This window comes from Chiloscyllium punctatum, chromosome 3 (genome assembly GCF_047496795.1).
Source record: "Chiloscyllium punctatum isolate Juve2018m chromosome 3, sChiPun1.3, whole genome shotgun sequence".
NCBI classification, from domain to species: Eukaryota; Metazoa; Chordata; class Chondrichthyes; order Orectolobiformes; family Hemiscylliidae; genus Chiloscyllium; species Chiloscyllium punctatum.
The window spans coordinates 113167313-113187156 of NC_092741.1; positions in this window are offsets into that span (position 1 = coordinate 113167313).

A 19844-nucleotide genomic window follows, 5' to 3' on the forward strand; every position below is an offset into this window, starting at 1 on the left:
GAGGTCTATTTCTGACCCAGCTCGCAGTGCCAAATGTATTGTGGAAAGATCACTCAACAGTCTGAGAAAATTACCAGGAGATGCAGAAAATCCATCATGAAGTTAAACTTTTAATTATTTGCAAATACAAGCTGTGGCAATCAGAAATTGTCTTTCCTGTCTGCCCACCCCCCTCTTGAGCCTCTTGTGTTTATGCTTTTCTAGTCCCCACACTTATCTGGTAGCATTAGTATAACTAATCATACTAGCTTTCTAAACTAATCATCCTCTGCCACTCTGGTCTGCTGCTTACACTTAACTTATCACATTACACCAACATCGTCTTTAGCATTAGCTCATCTATCACGATTTAACTAGCGTATTATAGTGTGCTACCATTACCTGTTACCTGAGCCTTGTAACATGATCCTATATATGCATTACGCCACTAAGTTAACTATATTACTGCCAAATTAACTTCTATATATTCCATATATGCTGTCCCATTCAGATCTTCAGCCAAATCCACAACAGTTTCCACTGGAGGCTCATGCAGGGCCAAAGGAGCTGGTGGCTGCAAGCGCCAGATCAGGTGATGGAGCTTCTTCCTCAGAGCTGTGCCTTGGCTTTCTCCATTACCCCTTGAAGCTGAAAATGAGGAGAGTGGGAACTCCAAGGTGGGGGGATGAATTGGGAAACAGGAGACCCACTATTGCACAATCAGTAGCCTCCTCAACATTCCACAAAACCAGAGAAGGAGATCTTAGAATTGAGAAGTGACACAAACCAGGAGCATGCTGTCAACCTCAGTTATCTCCACAGTATCATATACGACGAGCCCCATCACTGCTGACACCATGATATAGTCAACCATCTCTTCAGGAATTCTTTTTATTTGTTCATGGGATGGAAGTATCCACTTGCATGGCCATAATTTATTTGCTATCCATTATTGTCCTGAAGATGTCTTTATCCTCTGCCATTTCTGAACTGACTCCTATGATTAAGAGCCTCTTAATCCTGCAAAAGAGACAGTGCAGTGTGAGTGGTTGTGCAACACTGTGATTGGGGCAATATACCTGACATAGTAATTTGAGGCAGTGGGAAGCATTATGAAGTTGGCATCCTACTAGGATTGTGAGATGGGGAGAGAAGGCAGTCGGGTTGGGGGGGTGGGGGGATGGGTGGCAGTGTCCTCATTAGCAGACTTTTGAAGTGAGGAGGACACTTGTCACAAAGCCCATCACAACAAGCTGTGAGTGGAGCCTTTATTGTTTGCTGTGGGAATATCCAAAGGACTCAAAAGTTGATCTTTTTTTTGGCTAGCCGCAAGTACACCTAGAGTAGATGATCAAATCCTAGAGTAGGACACAAAGCAGGACCTCCTGTGTCAAAGATGTGACTGCTACCCACTACATCACAAGCTCACGAGCAGTGAGGTAGAGTATCTGGATAATAGGCACAAGCCCTTAGCACTAAAGAGCATTAGTGAGTATGTGAAGGGATTGATCAAGCAGTGGGAATAATTGGTGATTCATTGGGTACAAAATGACATGTGACTGACCCTCTTTGAGATGAGTCACACTCAAAACAATAACGGTTTCTCTTTTGGTGTATCCTGGCAGACCTAATGACTATTTCCAGTGATTTTAAAACCTGAGGTTGTGTTACTGGTCTCAGAGAATTGTTCCACTGGGGGAGGGTAGTTGAGTAACTAAAGACTCAACAAAAGAACATTACCAATCAAAATCTGAGACCAAGACTCATAAACAGATATTAGGATAGATGTTCAAAAGCATAAAAAAGAAGTCGGTTTTAAGGAGCAGCTTTAAGGAGGAAAGTTCATACAGTTGGGAGGAGGTGATTTCAGATCTTATGGCCTAGGCTGCTGATGATGGGAGAAATTCTATACAAAGTAGTGAAACCCACAGTTTAGACTGTTAGGCACAATAGAATAAATTATGCACTGAGATTCAGTGAGCAAAGTGACTTTGAATTGTGATCTCCAGATAGTCTTCAGTCCTCGAGTAGAGTTTCATACGTCTGCCTTTTGAAGCCTGGTCAAATATGGCTACAATGCTCTTATTCAGTTTTATCATTCACTTGAGCCTCTTACTGAATATATTCTGCTTTTGGCATTTTTTTTGTGGGGGAGGTCGTAGGGAGCCCTAATAGTTTGATATTCCAACAATATCTATCCTTCCAAAGGCCTAAAAATGGCTTTGCATCTTTCCTCTGCTTGTCTTGTAGCTTATTTAACTTGCACACTGAGAAAGCCTTTGTCTATCGTAAAGAGCATTCAAAAATGGAATTCCACCTGCACGGGTATCAATGCATGATGCCAATCATTATTCAGTGATGTGCTTTTCCTCAAATCAGCTACCTTCTGCTTTATATTGTCTCAAATCCGATTGGTAAGAAGTTAGTTTATATTATTTACTTTGCCCTCCTCAGAAGTCCACCTACTGCTGAATGTTGGAAGTTGTTAAGACAGTAAGTGGCTCCCTGCATGTTCTCCGAGTAACACTTTCTGATTGATTTTGAGATGCTGGTGTTGGACTCGGGGTGTACAAAGTTAAAAATCACACAACACCAGGTTATAGTCCAACAGGTTTAATTGGAAGCAGGGGCTTTCGGAGCACTGCTCCTTCATCAGGTCGTTTGAAGGAGCAGCGCTCTGAAACCAATGTTTCCAATTAAACCTGTTGGACTATAACCTGGTGTTGTGTGATCTTTAACTTTAAATTTCTGATTGTGCAGTGCTCCCGAAGAAGTAAATTTCAGGTTTGTTTTGCATAGATGGAATTTGTATTCCTTTCAGCGTAGAAGAGTAAAGGATGACCAGTTTGACGTACCAGAAATGGTGAAGGGGTTGATTACGGTAATTCAAGAGAAACCACTGCTTCTAATGGAAAATATAACCTTAAAATTAGAGCTAGATATTCAAGGCTGGTGTCAGGAGCCACATCTTCACACAGAGGGTAGCAAAAATCTAAAGGTCTATACTCCAGAAACTGAAGGCTGGGGTTCATTGAAAATTTCCAAACTGACTTTGTGGATTTTAGTCCATTAATGATTTTAAGGATACAACCGGGAATACAGACTTCGACCTCAGATGAGGTTAGCAGGAATTAAGTCTTGTTCTGACATGTCAGGATCATCAGAGCAGCCATGATCTCATTGAATAGGAGAGGAGACTCCAATGGGCTGAATAGCCTACTTCTGTTCCTACATCTTGTATCCTATGGTATGGGTAATTAAAATAAATCAGTCAAAGCACCAATGTTGAGGCAAATGACTTTGAAAGCAGTGCTCAATACCTTCCTTTTAGGATTTGCCCATTTAGCATTGCAATTGGACAACCAAATGATTATCTTCTTCCTTTAGATGACAGTTTCTAGTTGTCAACCTAGCCAACTGTCAAGTTGGAGAAGCTGATAACACTGCATTGAGTGATTGATTTACCATAGTCAGACACAGATTCTAAGCAGAAAGCTCAGGATTTGGCCTGTATGACTTGTTGATAAGGCTGGCTCAGTCCCAAATGCTGTGCCCACCATGATTTCTCTACATTTACAGCTAGCATTGTTAAACAAAATGAAGCTAGGGTCCAATGAACACTCGTCTAATGAGCAGAATTTTGTTCAGGTAACTACTGAGATGTCAAACATGAACAAACAGCCTTTATGACAGAGCTTGGCACATCAGCTCTGAAGAAGAGTCATCTTGACTCGAAACATTAGCTTGCTCTCACTCCACAGATGCTGCCTGACCCGTTGTGATTTCCAGCATTTTTTTTGTTCTCAGAGCTTAACATTTCTTTGGAGCAATAAAAAGCTGCAGTGAAGATTATAACAGTAGAGCTTCCAATCTGGAAGATTGTTAAGGAGATGACATGGGAACAGTGGGTTTCGATGGTCTACCAAAACAATCGCCAATAAATTATCTCAAATAATTTTTCAGTTGGTTAAGCTAATGCAAACTTTGATTTCATGGGTTTGAGTGGGGTTCATGCCAGTCACTGACAATATTTGCCCAATAGATGTGTCAGGACAGAGTGGGCAGGCAACATGCTGAACAAAGACTCCCCTCTGGCAGAAACAGGTGGTTTGTATGTAGAAGGATATGAGCAATACATTTAATGAGGAGCAATGGATCCTGACAGCATCATCTAGCTACTCGTAGGGCAACACACATGGACAAACTTCACACTGAATCCTTGCTGGTTGGATATGAAAGGGACTAGGAACCAATGCCAGGAACACCACTGACTGGCTTCTGTACCAAATAGGATTCTATCCGATTCCTGCTGTGTTCCAGTTTACTGTGAAGCCCACAAGTACATGTATCCAAAAGCTATTAAAAAATTTCAGATTCATGTTGCTTCTTTGGATTGAGACTGTTGTATATCCAGATAAACTTGAGATCTGTGGAGTCACCAGAAAAGCTAAGAAAGAGTTCAATATTTCTGGAGGAGAGGCACAGCACAGATTGTGGCTTAATTTCAAATCACAGTGTAATGGAAATGCAATTACAATTTCTGTAAAACTGAAAATACTAACTCATGCAGCTTTCACATTAAAGATGCTGCTATAGAGGGTATATGCCATATCTTGATTTTGTCAGCAATTTAGCCCACAATTTCATGACTGAAATAATGTAGAAGAGTCATATCTGATATAAAATTGTTCTCCCCACAGATGTTGCCAGATCTGCAGAGTTCCTCCAGTACCTCCTGCATTTGTTACTTGAACTCAAGATTAGGCTTGAAGACTTAAACTTTTTTTGTTATCATTCTTCTAAATTCAAGAAAGTTAATGCAATGCTGGCCTTTTCATCAAGAGGACAGGAAGTTCAAGGAAATGGTGGATGGGAGAGGATTCTGGATTGAAAGTGCTGCTCCTTTTTTTGAACTTTTTCTCTGCACTGGAGCTGATTTCCTCACATTCTTGGCAAGGAATTGCAGTTTGTATAAGTTTTGCATTGTTTTTGGAACTTTAAACAAAGATCAAAAACAACGATACTTTAAACGGGAGGAAAGAGAGAGCAGGAGATAAAGTTTCGTGGGAGTGACCATGTAGAGAAGTTGGAGGACGACTCCACAAATCAACAAGAATACAACAGAATCAAGCAGTGCAGTTTCACAGCTGAGGATACCTGACTGACTGTGAAATCACAAACATCTCTGGAAATGGTCAAATGAAAAACAAACTATGGTATAGTTTCACAGTCTGGCCTTGAGAGACCTCATTATCAGAACTACACACAGGGAGTGATCAGTGATTTCACAGCCTAATCAGCTAGATGTTCGATTTTAAGATTTCTAAAACTTATAAATATTGAACTTTTCTTGTAAATTTATAAATGAACAGCGTGAGGCATTTTTATTGTATGTTGCACCGAAATCTGTCTTGATTAAATTTTTAATGTAAAAATAGGTTATTGCATTGTCCAAGAGCAGTGTTTTTCAGCAGTAGGACTGCGCTAACATTGAGTTTGTTGAGAAAGCCACAATCTGTGCTGTGCCTCTCCTACAGAAATACTGAACCCTTTCTCAGCTTTTCTGATGACTCTATAGATCTCAAGTTTATCTGAATATACAACAGTCTCAATCCAAAGAAGCAACATGAATCTGAAATTTCTTAACAGCTTTTGGATACATGTACTTGTGGGTTTTTTTTGGGTATATTCTAGCTCTGTAGATTGTTTAGGGTGCAGAGATGGCTTTTAGTAGAGGCTGATGTACTCTTCCTGTCACATGTGGGAGATTAGGGAGACTTTCAATGTTTCTGGAGATTATGTCCCAGGAAGCATGTTTGGATGCAAATCCTTTTGGATCACATGGATTGGTTGGAGCAGCACTTAGAGGCAATGAGGAATTTACATAAGCCAGGGGCGGTGATGGATGACAGTTTCAGTAATGTAGAAAAATCACAGATATAGTCAGGTTACTGCTAGGAAAGGTAGGCAGTTATTGCAGGATTCACCTGTGGATATCCCCATCTCAAACAAATATGCTGTTATGGATAATGTGGGGAGTGATGATCTCTCAGGGAATGTAGCATTGACAGCTAGGTTTCTGGTACATAGACTGGCTCTACTGTAATGAGGGGCATGTCCAATTCCAAGATTGTAATAGGGGACTCTCTAGTCACGGGCATAGAAAGTCATTTCAGCTGCCAACAGTGAGACTTCAGAATGGTGTGTTGTCTTCCTGGGGCCTGGGTCAAGGATGTCTCCGAGAGAGTGCAGAATATTCTCAAAGGAGAGAATTACCAGTGGAATGACATTGTACACATTGATATCAATGACAAAGGAAGAGAAAGGGGTAATTAAGCAGGTAGTTAAAAAATAGGTCCTCTAGGGTAGTAATATTTGGGTTACTTCTGGTGCCATGTGTTAGTGAGAGTAGGAATAGGAAGACAGGACAGATGAATGCATGGCTGAGGAACTGGTACGGGGATAGGGATTCACATTTTGGATCTTTGGGATCTCTTCTGGGATAGAAGAAACCTGTATAGGAGGAATGGGTTCCATCTGAATTGAAGGGTGACAATATCCTGGTGGAGAGATTTGCTAGCGGTATGCAGGAGGCTTTAAATTTGTTGGGGGGGGGGAACTCAGATAGTGAGCAAAGAGATAAATCTGAGGCTGCTGCACTAGAGAAAGGGAGCAACTTAAATACTAAAGACAGGTAAGAGCAAGGCAGAGAATGAGACAAGGCTGATAAACTACATTTAAAATGCAAGAAGCCTGACAGGTAAGACAGACCTGATTGGGAACATGGGACTAGGGTATCATAGCTTTTACAGAAACGTGGCTCAGGGTGGGGCAGGACTGGCAGCTTAATGTTCCTCAGTATAGATGCTATTGGAAGGATAGAAAGGGGGAGGGGAAGTGGCCTTTTTGGTTAAGGATAACATTATGGTAGTACTTAGAGAGGATATTCCTGGGAGAATATCCAGTGAAGTCATATATGTGAAACTGAGAAATAAGAAAGAGATGATTACCTTATTAGCACTGTACTATGCCCCCAATAGTGAGTGGGAAATTGAGAAGCAAATATGTAAGGAGGGTTTGGTTAAGAAAAAGAAGGAAGCATATGTAAGGTATAGACAGGATAGATCGAGTGACTCCTTAGAAGAGTATAAAGGCAATAGGAGTATACTTAAGAGAGAAATCAGGAGGCAAAAAGGGGACATGAAATAGCTTTGGCAAATAGAATTAAGGAGAATCCAAAGGGTTTTTACAAATACATTAAGTACAAAAGGATAACTAGGGAGAAAATAGGGCCCCTCAAAGATCAGCAAGGCAGCCTTTGTGTGGAACCGCAGAAAATGGGGGAGATACTAAACGAGCATTTTGCATCAGTATTTACTGTGGAAAAGGTTATGGAAAATATAGAAAGTAGCGAAATAGATGGTGACATCTTGCAAAATGTCCATATTACAGAGAAGGAAGTGCTGGATGTCTTGAAACGCATAAAGGTGCATAAATCCCCAGGACCTGATCAGGTGTACCTGAGAACTCTGTGGGAAGCTTGAGAAGTGATTGCTGGGCCTCTTGCTGAGATATTTGTATCATCCATAGTCACAGGTGAGGTGCCGGAAGACTGGAGGTTGGTTAATGTGGTGCCATTTTTTAAGAAGGCCAGTAAGGACAAGCCAGGGAACTATAGACCAGTGAGCCTGACGTTGGTGGTGGGCAAGTAGTTGGAGGGAAAGCAAATCTTAGCAGGACTAATACACTTAATTGTAAGGTCCTAGGGAGTGTTGCTGAACAAAGAGACTTTGGAGTGCAGGTTCACAGCTCCTTGAAAGTGGAGTTGCAGGTAGATAGGATAGTGAAGAAGGCGTTTGGTATGTTTTCCTTTATTGGTCAGAGTATTGAGTACAGGAGTTGGGACGTCATATTACGGCTGTACAGGACATTCGTTAGGCCACTGTTGGAATATTGCATGCAATTCTGGTCTCCTTCCTATCGGAAGGATGTTGTGAAACTTGAAAGGGTTCAGAAAAGATTTACAAGGATGTTGCCAGGGTTAGAGGATTTGAGCTATAGGGAGAGATTGAACAGGCTGGAGCTGTTTTCCCTGGAGCGTCGGAGGCTGAGGGATGACCTTATAGAGGTTTACAAAATTATGAGGGGCATGGATAGGATAAATAGACAAAGTCTTTTCCCTGGGGTGGGGGAGTCTGGAACAAGAGGGCATAGGTTTAGGGTGAGAGGGGAAAGATATAAAAGTGACCTAAGGGGCAACTTTTTCACACAGAGGCCGGTACGTGTATGGTATGAGCTGCCAGAGGATGTAGTGGAGGCTATTACAATTGCAACATTTAAAAGGCATTTGGATGGGTATATGAATATGGAGATGGTGGTGTTCCCACATATTTGTTGCGGTTGTCCTTTTAGATGATATCATGATTAAGGATGTGGAAGATAGTATCGAAGGAGTCTTTGTGAATTTCTGCAGTGCATCATGCAGGTGGTACAGACTGGTGGTACTGAGTGCTGGTGGTGGAGGGAGTGAATATTTGTAGATATTTCATCTGGATGGTATCAAGGTTCTCAAATATTGTTGGAGCTGCATCCATCAAGACGTGGGGAGTATTCCATCATACTCCTGACTTGTCCATCAAATGTTTGACAGGCTTTGAGGAACTGGGAAGTGAGTTACTCGCTACAGGATTCTGAACCTCTCACCTGCTTTTCTAGGTAGTGTATTTATATGCTGAGTCCAGTTCAGTTTCCAGTCAAATAATGATAACTCCCAGAATGTTGCCTGTAGGGAATTCAGTGATGGCAATGGCATTGAATGTTAAAGGATGTTGGTTAGATTCTGTCTTTTTGGAGATTATCATCCCCTAGTATGTGTGGTGCAAATGTTACTTATCAGTCCAAGCCTGTATATTGTCCAGTTCTTTTGAACATGCATTCAAATGTAGGCTGCTTCAGTATCAGAGGAATCATGAATGGTACTGAACATTGTGCAATCATCGGTGAGTATCCCCACTTCTGACCTTATGATGGAGGGAAGGTCATTGATGAAGCACCTGAAGATGTTTTGGCCTAGTACACTACCCTGAAGAACTCTTCAGAGATGTTCTGGAGCTAAGACAACTGATCTTCAACAACTACAACTATCTTCCCTTGTGCCGGGTATGAATCCAACCAGCCCCTACACTGACTGGAGGAATGGGAAATTTCCTGCTTTTTAATTCAGATAGACCATGGGAGTAATATCAATGGACAGAACAAATCTTACTGTTCAAGTCATGGGAAGCTTCTCAGTGATCTGGTAAACTGTCTGGTTTTATTTGATTAAACTCCAGATGTATATCGGCTCATATATGTAGGTCCAGTCTGGGGTTGAGGGTGGCCGGGGAGGGGTGGAGGTGAAGGTTCAGATGGTGGGAAGGTTCTCAAAACTTTGGTTCTGGTAACTCACACTCTAAGTCACCTGTATGAGGTTACATGAAGTCCTGAAGCAGAGGAAGTCTGCACTTCCTATGAGGTGAACAGGAAATTTGAGTCATAATTTGCTCCAGTTTACTTTCAAAACTCTCTAACTGGAAGCAAATTTGATATTTTCAGAAAATCAAATTTTGAAACACAATTATGTATGTAATTGCAGATATAAGATTGGGGCAAATATAGCATGGATGCAAGGAGCATGTGAATTTGGATCTTTCATCCCCAAAGCTCTCCAACCACTATGGATTTCCTGACCCCATATCTCGGTTTGTTTTAGCCACATTAATGGAAATTATCACTAATTAGTCAGAAACTCCATTAATACTGAGTGATGCCAATATCAAGAGGTTACGTCTTGCTTTTCCCATATTCATAGAATCCCTACAGTGTGGAAGCAGGCCAATCCACCCATCAAGTCCACACCAATCCTCTGAAGAGCATCCCATGCAAACCCACCCTCTACACTATCCCTGCATTTTCCATAGCTAATCCACCTAAACCACACTATGGGGCAATTTAGCATGGCCAATCCACATAACTTGCACATCTTTAAACTGTCGGAGGAAACCCATGCAGAGAATCAGGGAGAATATCTGTATGGAGCTTGCACAGTCACCTGATGATGGAATCAAATCCAGGTCCCTGTGAGGTAGCAGTATTAACCACTGAGCCACCGTGCTGCCCAATTCCTACTTCCGCAATATCAGGTGTGTAGTTAAATAGTTCAGACTGACACTTCAATAGCATGCTGAAGGAGTACTACATTGTTGGGGGTGAGGCTTGGTAGAGGAGGGGTGCCAGCTCGGATGAGCTCATATTTTTATTTTCCAAATAGGGTAAATGGAAGGAGTGCTCCTGCAAGTCTCATGAGGAAAGTTCAGGCTTTTCATGCTCCAGGCTCAGCTTCCTTGAAACACTCAAAACTTCCCTTCTTGCTACAAACCCTTGCTTTGGTGTTGGCCAGCAGCTTCCTGCCACTTTTGAGCCACCTCACCTGTTTACTGTACCATTGTCACTGTCATGCAGGTGTCTGAGTAGCAACATGCATTGCCAACATTGGGCATGCTTGTGCTCACACTACCAAACCATACGGTGTCATCTGAGAAGACATTAAATGAAGCCCTGCTTGCTCCCTCAAGTGAACAGAAACAATCTTAGTGTTCTATTAGGAAAGTAACAGGGCAGGGCTCACTGCTGGCCTAACCAATATTTCTCTTTTAACCAACATAACTAATAACAAATCTGGATGTTATCAACAGTTGTTTGTGGCTGCTTGCTGTGTATAAATTTCCTCCTGAATTTCCCACATTGAAACAGCAACCTCCCTGCAAAACACGATACTTCAATGTCTGTGAATTTCAGTGGAACATCCTGAGGTTTTCAAAGGCACTGGCATGATCAATACTGCAAAGCAGTTGCTTCTTGACCATTTGATATGCATGGACCCAGGCTAAATACTGCAGTGCTGGTCCCAATACAATTTGGCAGGCCCAAAACAGTCAACAATACCATTGATTTCTACTCATTCACAGAAATGTACCCAACAACCTTGTATCACCATGATAGAGGTGTTTCTATGAAGAATCTGTAAATATTCCCTTGCTTGCTAAAAGCAAAAGAAATCAATTCCCGTGTCCTTCATTAAAACACTGAGTTGTTGCAAAGTAATTAGTTTGAATCTTTCACACTAAGAAATACAAAAGGTGACAACCTTGGTGATTATTGGTTCGTCCCATTGATCTGACTTCTCCATTCTTTTTGACGTTAGCACACTTCCAAGTCTGTGATCATGCATTGCTAACCCCCACCCTGTCAAGACACTGGCATGTGTCGCAAGGTTTTTAGCATTATAGTCTGCCAGTCTTGGCTTTTTGCAAAAATGATTAATTGCCTGAGACCTATGATCAGACATTGTTGACTAATTGCAGCATTCTTCCAGAGGAGCCCATTAAAGGCTTAGAATTGGGAGGAGAAAGCAGAGCTAGGATGGCAGAACAAAAAGAAATTAGCTTGATTTTGCTGATAAACTATTTTAATATGCAAATTGTCCCGTAGCCCTTGTGAATGGTTATAAGTTACTGGATGAGTTTTAGCACCTCACCAAGCATATTGTGCTAAAGGCACCTTGCTGTCAAACCCCTAGCACCATCCCCCACACTATATCCATTGAGTTTCACTGTATTTTGCAGCATTTATTCGCTAAATGCCAATGATTTGGTTTGATGCCATACTTTGTTTGATGAAGTGCCTGTGAAATATTGTGGGATGAAAATTAGATCGGGGTGCTGTAATAAATACAAACTGTTGTTGTTGAACTCGCTGCAGAAAGTTGGTATTGGCACAACTGAATGAAGAAATCATCTCTTGCACTGCCCAGAAATGGCTCAGGAAGGCAACTACTTGGCCAAGGTTTAAAGACAGGCTGGGCTGGGATCTACATTGGCAGCAGACCAGCACACAATCTGGCACAGCAGCTTTGAAAGGGTTTGGCTCAGTTTTGAGTCAGTCGCACACCAGCAAGCAACTCAGAACCAATCGCCACTATTGAACTAAACAGACAAATGAATGAGGTGGAATAGGTCACTGCTCCCCTTGAGCTTGCTGTGCTGTTCAATAATATTGAACTAATTACTCACATTTTCACCTATTCCTGATAACCTTTCATCCCATTGCTTAACAAAATCTATCTACCTCTGCCTTAAAAAAGATAAAGACTCTGCTTCTATTCACTTCAGAGTAGAGAGTTCCAAAAGCACACAACAGATTGTGATATCAATGTTCTTTCTTATGTTAAATGGGCAACCCCTGTTTTTTAAATAGTTAACTTCAGTTCTAATGTTTCCAAGTGGAAACATCCTCTCCCCATGCACCCTATCAAGACCTATCAGGATCTTATATGTTCCAATAAGGTCATCTCTTACTCTTCCAAACTCAAGTGGCTACAGCCCTATCCTGTCTAGTATTTCCTGATAAAACAACTTGCCCATTCCAAAGATTACTCTAGCAAACTGTCTCTGAACTACTTCTGATGCATTTGTATGCTTCCTCAAATAAGGACACCAATAGAATACTTTACATGTAGTCTCCCAATGCCTTGCATAACCTTATAAATACCTTTTAAAAGGTCCATTAAAGTTTCATTTCTACATTGATTGGAAGCTCCCACTGGCAACACACGGCAGTCCACATGGGCCTGCAGCACACCCGGCTGACATGGTAGTCTTAAGGTAGGGAGGGTGAGGGCAAGGCATAGTGGATAATGTGCTGGACCCTCCAACACCCCCATCTCATCCCCTGGAACCCATCTAGGATTAGGATCAGGTAGTGGTAGCATTCTGAAGAACACAATGAGCTTGTCACCATTAATTGGTCACAATACAGTCCTCACATCAGTATATTCTACTGCAACCAATAGGCTGTGGGTCTCTGAATACTGGCTAGAATCCACCTGCTGACCCTGACTGGTTGGTGAGCCCACTCAGTGGCTTTGATTGGCTGAATTTGAAACTTATATCCCTTCTCTTTTTGCTAGTTACTGATCATCAATTCATGCTCAAGTATGGAATCTCATTCTTACAAGTTGTAAGTTGTTCCTTGTGGCTTTGTAAAAATTTCTGTATAAACTTTTACCTTATTATTTTTGTCTTTATTTTCTCTTTCTCAATCCAATTTTTCTTTCTCTCTATTTTTCTTTTTGCATCTGACTTGAATCAAATTCATTGAGTTTCCTTTTCAATGTTTTCTCTGTATTGTTTTCAAACTTTAGATCTCATTGGTGAAGGACTGTTGAATCATTTATTCACGAATTGGATTCTCTCATTGCGTTGGTACCATCTGAAAAATGGTGAGGAAAATGTCTACCTCACAGGAGTGCTGTGTCATCCAGTGCTCCAGAAAACATTGCACCAGTACTTGTTTGTCATTAATTTATATACTTCATCCAATGTGACCTGGGTTTATTGAAATAACTGGAAAATGGTTTGTAAGATTCAAGTATTGTTCATACAAGAGAGGACTAGGCCACTTGGCCTCTCTGAGATGTCTCTAACATTGAATAAGATTCAGGTTGATTTGACTGTGGCCGCAATCCTAACCTTCTGCTTCCACGCCACACGTAACCTTCAATTCCATCAAAAATCTGTGTCACTCAGTATTCAATGTATTCAATGTCCCAGCTTCCACTGCTCGCTTGGAGAGAGAATTCCAAAAAAATTAATGACCCTTTCTGAGACGCAAAAACCCCCCAGATTAGTGAAGCTTCTGCCCTAAGGACATAGCAGAATGTTAGCCTTATCACTTAATACATTCCCTACAAATTTTGTTCTGATCCCACTCCATTTTTAAATCTACACTCAATTCCTGTGTCACCCAATGCTCCATTCTACCTTCATCTTTGAGTTTGAATTTCTCTTTTCTCATCAGAGAGTGGAGAAATTTGGGCGGCATGGTGGCACAGTGGTTAGCACTGCTGCCTCACAGAGCCAGAGACCTGGGTTCAATTCCCGCCTCAAGGCGACTGACTGTGTGGAGTTTGCACGTTCTCCCAGTGTCTGCGTGGGTTTCCTCCGGGTGCTCCGGTTTCCTCCCACAGTCCAAAGATGTGCAGGTCAGGTGAATTGGCCGCGTTAAATTGCCCGTAGTGTTAGGTAAGGGGTATATGTAGGGGTATGGGTGGGTTGCGCTTCGGTGGGTCGGTGTGGACTTGTTGGACCAAAGGGCCTGTTTCCACACTGTAAGTAATCTAAAAATGTCTATTTAAAATATTTTCCATCATGGTCCATTGTCTGGAATGTTGCCATTTTTAAATGAATGTTTTTTTTAGTCAAGGAACCCTCTAATAAATTGCTGCACTATCACTTCAACAAATAACGGAAGATTTGTATTGCATAGTACCTTTCATGATGTGAGGGTAGCCTAAAGGTGTATACGCAATCAACAAATTGTCTTTGAAGTGTATTAGTTAGGAGAAAATAGGAAACAGAGCTGCCAATTTGTTTACAGTTAGCTCCCTAATGGGATAATGACCCAATAATCTGTTTCCATGATATTAATGGAAGGATGTATATTGGCTGGGAGGCCAAGGAAAACTCTGTAGCCCTTCTTCAAATCAACTTGGGGGGATCTTTATCATCATCATCATGACAGGGAGGACTAGGCCACTGTTTAATATCTCTTTATGCAGCCCTTAAAAACCCCACTTTAGTGCCAGCCTAGGCTTTTGATCTCAAAGTTATCGAGGGGTACAGCACGGAAACAGGCCCATTGGTCCAACTTGTCCATGCGGACCAGATCTCCTAACCTAATCTCGTCCCATTTGCCAGCATTTGGCCCGTGTCTCTTCAAACCCTTCATATTCATATACCTATCCAGATGCCTTTTAAATGTTGCAATTGTATCAGCCTCTAACACTTCCTCTGGCAGCTCATTCCATGCACTACCCTCTGCATGAAAACATTGCCCCTTCAGTCCCTTTAATATTGTTTCCCTCTCACCCTAAACCTATGCCCTCTAGTTCTGGACTTCCCCACCCCAAGGAAAATACCTTATATATTTATCCTATTCATGCCCCTCATGATTTTATAAACAACAATAAGGACATCCCTCAGACTTCGGCACATCAGGGAAAACAGCCCCAGCCTGTTCAGCCTCTCCCTATTGCACAAACCTTCCAACACTGGCAACATCCTTGTAAATCTTTTCTGAACCCTTTCAAGTTTCACAACATCCTTCTGAGAGGAAGGAGACCAGAATTGCACACAACATTCCAAAAGTGGTCTAACTAATGTCCTGTACAGCCACAACATGACCTCACAACTCCTATACTCAATACTCTGACCAATAAAGGAAAGCATACCAAACCTTCTTCACTATCCTATCTACCTACGAGTCCACTTTCAAGGAGCTATGAACCTGCACTCCAAGGTCTCTTTGTTCAGCAACACTCCCTAGGATCTTAACATTAAATGTATAAGTCCTGCTAAGATTTGCTTTCCCAAAGTGCAGTACGTCTAAATTAAACTCCATCTGCCGCACCTCAGCCCATTCGCTTATCTGATCAAGATCCCATGGTAATCTGAGGTAACCTTCTTCACTGTCCACTACACCTCCAATTTTGGTGTCATCTGCAAACTTACTGACTATACCTCCTATATTCACATTCAAATCATTTACATACATAATAAAAGGTAGTGGACCCAGCACCGATCCTTGTAGCACTCCACTGGTCACAGATCTCCAGTTTGAAAAGCAACCCTCCACCACCACCCTCTGTCTTCTATCTTTGAGCTAGTACTGTATCCAAATGACTAGTTCTCCCTGTATTCCATGAGCTCTAACCTTGCTAACCAGTCTCCCATGGGGAACCCTGTCGAATGCCTTTTTTAAGTCCATATAGATCATGTCCACCACTCTGCCCTCATCAATCCTCTTTGTTACTTCTTCAAAAAATTCAATTAAGTTTGTGAGACATGATTTCCCACGCACAAAGCCATGCTTCTGGAGTGGGGCTAGTATTCTTAAATCTTTTAACTTGGACTGAGTCTACCCGTCCTTTGAAACAAAACATTGAATGATATTGATGAGCGACTCTAGTATGGTTGGTATGTACTTTTGTTTGGAGGGGAGTTGAAATGACCCAACAGGGATCACTGAAGCTATTGATGTGTAAACTGTTCAAATAATGCTGATCAATGGTTAATCATAAACCTGCTGCTTATAGCCTACAAAGCTCACCATTCACTTTGGACTGAGACTGGTGATCAGTAAGTAGTTCACTATTTTTAAGGTGCAATTACCTATGGCTGACCACATGTTCTGCCCACAAATAAGGCAACAGGAATACCCCACAGTGTGCCAGTGATCATCGCTCCTTGATGCCTGGATTAATAAACAATCTTCCCTCTTCCTTATCCATTTCCTGCATCTAGCCATCGCGATGGTCCAAAGTAGCTGATGCATCCTTTCTGAAGTTTGCACTGAGACTGCCAGAACTTCATGCAAAATCCACAACATCTGAATGGCTTCAGGTATTTGCATTTTTCATCATAATTTGGATTCCCTTTGTCATTTTCAATGGTAAAGTCTGGGATGAATTATTCAGGGAATATAGCAGATGTGTTGTTACAAATGCACGTGTTGTGAGTAGTCAGGACAGTGCTTCAAAATCTTGCCACTAAATGCCAGGGCAGATTTGGGTGAATAAGAAACTGTTGACCATTTGGATTATGTTTCTGCAGCTAACAAAAGTTCAACCTGCCTGCCACTGGAACTTGGTAAGACCATAAGACCATAAGATATAGGAGTGGAAGTAAGGCCATTCGGCCCATCGAGTCCACTCCGCCATTTAATCATGGCTGATGGGCATTTCAACTCCACTTACCCGCATTCACCCTGTAGCCCTTAATTCCTTGTGACATCAAGAATTTATCAGTCTCTGCCTTGAAGACATTTAGCGTCCCAGCCTCCACTGCACTCCGCAGCAATGAATTCCACAGGCCCACCACTCTGTCTGAAGAAATGTCTCTGCATTTCTATTCTGAATTGACCCCCTCTAATTTTAAGGCTGTGCCCACAGCTCTTAGTCTCCCCTCCTAACAGAAACAATTTCTTAGCGTCCACCCTTTCCAAGCCATGTATTATCTTGTAAGTTTCTATTAGATCTCCCCTTAACCGTCTAAACTCCAATGAGTACAATCCCAGGATCCTCAGCCGTTCCTTGTATGTTAGACCTACCGTTCCAGGGATAATCCGTGTGAATCTCCGCTGAACATGCTCCAGTGCCAGTATGTCCCTCCTGAGGTGTGGGGCCTAAAACTGGACACAGTACTCCAAATGGGGCCTAACCAGAGCTTTATAAAGTCTCAGTAGCACATCGCTGCTTTTATATTCCAACCCTCTTGAGATAAATGACAACATTGCATTCGCTTTCTTAATCACGGATTCAACCTGCATGTTTACCATTAGAGAATCCTCAACTAGCACTCCCAGATCCCTTTGTACTTTGGCTTTATGAATTTTCTCACCATTTAGGAAGTAGTCCATGCTTGTATTCTTTTTTCCAAAGTGCAAGACCTCGCATTTGCTCACATTGAACTTCATCAGCCATTTCCTGGACCACTCTCCCAAACTGTCTAGATCCTTTTGCACCTCCCCACTTCCTCAGTACTACCTACCTGTCCACCTATCTTCATATCATCGGCAAACTTCTCTAGAATGCCCCCAGTCCCTTCATCCAGATCATTAATATATAAATGTGAACAGCTGCGGCCCCAACACTGAACCCTGTGGGACACCGCTTGTCACCGGCTGCCATTCCAAAAAAGAACCTTTTATCCCAACTCTCTGCCTTCTGTCAGACAGCCAATCCTCAATCCATGCCAGTAGCTCACCTCGAACACCATGGGCCCTCACCTAACTCAGCAGCCTCCCATGTGGCACCTTATCAAAGGCCTTTTGGAAGTCTAGATAGACCACATCCACTGGGTTTCCCTGGGTGACAACCTACTTGTCACCTCTTCAAAAAATGTTAACAGGTTTGGCAGGCACGACCTCCCCTTACTAAATCCATGTTGACGTGTTCTAATCCAACCCTGCTCTTCCAAGAATTTAGAAACCTCATCCTTAACAATAGATTCGAGAATTTTACCAACAACCGAGGTTAGGCGAATTGGCCTATAATTTTCCATCTTTTGTCTTGATCCTTTCTTGAACAATGGGGTTACAATAGCAGTCTTCCAATCATCCGGGACTTTCCCTGACTCCAGTGACTTTTGAAAGATCTCAACCAACGCCTCCGCTATTTCCTCAGCCACCTCCCTCAGAACTCTAGAATGTAGCCGATCGGGGCCAGGAGATTTGTCAATTTTAAGACCTTTTAGCTTTTCTAGCACTATCTCTTTTGTAATGGCAATCATACTCAACTCAGCCCCCTGACTCCCTTTAATTATTGGGATATTACTCATGTTTTCCACTGTGAAGACTGATGCAAAGTACTTATTAAGTAAAAACAATGACTGCAGATGCTCAAAACCAGATTCTGGATTAATGGTGCTGGAAGAGCACAGCAGTTCAGGCAGCATCCGAGGAGCAGTAAAATTGACGTTTCGGGCAGAAGCCCTTCATCAGAAATACAGGCAGAGAGCCTGAAGCGTGGAGAGATAAGTGCCACTGGAACTATCAACCCTGATATGCAGAATTCAGCTCAGTAGCACTTTTGACTAACCTTGCAATACCTTTCTTTTGACTCATACTGTGGTGAAAAAAATAACTTGCACTGAATTGTTTGCACATTCCTGTTTATTATGAAAATTAAAAACCTAAATTTGACTCATTGTCACGATATGCATTCCAGTACTCTTCATATGAATGAATAACATCAGATGTACTTTTATATGTTTGAGGAATGGCAAATTGTATTCTGTTATGAAATGCAAGCTATTCCTTTTAAAACCAAATGCTGGCTTGTAAAAGTTTCCATTTTTAAATGAGATTCTTGGCACTCACAGTTTTCCATTTGGTTCCTGTCAGTATTGACAGGTCTAAAGAGGTCTCCTGGTGAGTTCAGATAATGTGCTCTCAAAACATCAACCAATGAAAGATACATAGCCAGGGAAAGCATCTCCACTTTTATTGATGAAAAATATTTTCTTAGTTGTCACCAAGTGTCTTCCTGTATTCATAATTAATTCATCAGGTTTGTACTTCCCTCCCTCTTTAGTTCAACCTGAATCAGGCCTCACTGATATCTTCACCAGCTTTAGAAAGACTGGACCATTGTGTGTTTTTGGATCCACCACACACCACCATAAAAAAAGCATTGGTCAGTTTTAGTGAACAAAACTGGTCGGAAAGTTAGTGTGGGTTACATAATCTCAAGCGTGCAATAGGGACGGAAATTTCAAATGAGTTAGGCTTTTGGAGAGTTAGACTTTGGGGGGGATGGTGAGGTCACTGGACTAGTAAACCTCAAGGGGATCTGGGGACAAGAGTTCTAATCCCAGCACCAACACTGTAGCTGGTATAATTTACATTCCATTAATAAACGTGTTGGAATGTAATGCTGGTCTCAGTGATATTGGTCAGAAGACTGCAGTGAAATTGTCGTAAGTCAGATTTGTATTACCTGAAACACTGAATTTGTCAGCACTGGCAAAATAGGAAATCTAATAGAAAAGTGTCTTCAATAATCCCACTTCCAGACAAATAAATTCAGAGGAGCTGAATGTGTGCACGCTTGTATATCACCACACCAACTCATTGTGGTGGAGTGAGGCTGTGCTACAGTGCAAAATCACAGACAAATCTGCAGCAATGGCCACTAACTGATCTCGCCGATGTTCTAAACAAGGATGCACTAGAAGACATTTTTAACATGGCTGAAACTGGACTGTCTT